A 1500-nucleotide genomic window follows, 5' to 3' on the forward strand; every position below is an offset into this window, starting at 1 on the left:
GGGTTTCTGGTTTTGTTTTGGATTTTCTTCCAGTACCGGAGGCATCAAGCCTAGGGAGTTTGATCATGCTAAATCCCTCAGGTTTTGTGATAACCTCTGAAGTCATTTCTACTCTGGCACTACAAGTAGTATTGTGGAAACTTAGACACACATAGAAAAGGTGCTTCAATAGGTCATTACATAAATGCCATCAAAATGGTAATGAAAATATGTACAATATTCTGTAATATGTTTTTAAGGAGTAGATATATCCTGATTCTGGGATAGTGTTTTTGAAAATCGTGTTGGAAAATAAACTACTTACCAGCAACTCTCACAGAGAGTCTTAGATTTCTGGTTTTGGTGTGGCCCTTGCTGCTCTCCATACTAGCACCTGGGCTGCAAAGAATGCTCTTGGTAAAACTGGCTGTTGGTCTCCATTCACCACAAAACGGACCTGTTATTCCGAGAGCTGCCTGTCACATATCTGTGGCCTCAGGAAGGAGTCAAAACCCTCTTTGATCTCTCACAATTCATTTTCCTGTGATGGACATTTATAGAGGTCTGTGGGCCGACCTGTTGGGAATATGCATCGAGCCTTTCTCTCTGCAGCTGCTCTGGGACTCCTCAGTGTGCAAACACAACTCAAGGGCAACGGCTTGAGTTCAACTGCAACAATGGAGAGCAGTTAATTCTCTGTTGGATTCATTAATGTCTTGGCAATCACCTGTTCCCAGCCTGCAGCGAGAAGATCAGCTTCCTCTCTCTTCTGGGATGTGGGTGAGCGAAGTCCAGAGTGAGATTTCTGCTAAGAAGTTGTGGGTGGCTGAAACCTCAAGACGGCCTTCCCTTCCCACTAGGGAGAGAAGGGGTCAGGGTGGGTGTATACTTATTGGGATGGATTTCGCACTGCATACGAAGTTTTTCCTTCATGTTACGTACTTTGCCAGATGGACAGATATCAGATGCCACAATATTAAAAGCATCCCCACTATCTTCAGCTAATCCACTCCTGCTAAGGGCTGATTTCCTACCGAAACCTGTATGAGTTCGTGCCCCTTAATTTTATGATCCTGCCGTTGCTCATGACCTGGTGAAGACACTGTTTGCTATGGAGTTTAAAAGTAGGGGAAAAAAAGAGTCATCAAACAGCTCTTTAGGGCACAGATGGAGAGAAGACAACAAGCTTGGAAGTCTTGTCGTACTTTACTGCACAAAAATAAAAATATTAGATAAAGAGGTAAGTCTCTAAACCTTAAAATTTCCCTTAATAACATGGGGTTTTCCCTCATGCTTAGGAGAAACACATTAACAGTACTCCTAAAAGATCTTAGAATGATTAGCCATCAGGGAAACGCAAAGCTAAAGCACATCTGATCAAGCACTTCACACATACCAGGGAGGTCACAATAAAGGGACTGATAATGATGTGTTGGTAAGGGAGTGAGGAGGTTAGAAGCTGTATTTACCACTCTTAATAATAATGTAAACTGGTTCTACTGCTTTGAAAATGATCTGGAA

Source organism: Marmota monax, unplaced genomic scaffold (genome assembly GCF_021218885.2).
Source record: "Marmota monax isolate L192 unplaced genomic scaffold, Marmota_monax_Labrador192_F-V1.1 WCK01_AAM20220418_F8-fsc00320, whole genome shotgun sequence".
NCBI lineage: Eukaryota > Metazoa > Chordata > Mammalia > Rodentia > Sciuridae > Marmota > Marmota monax.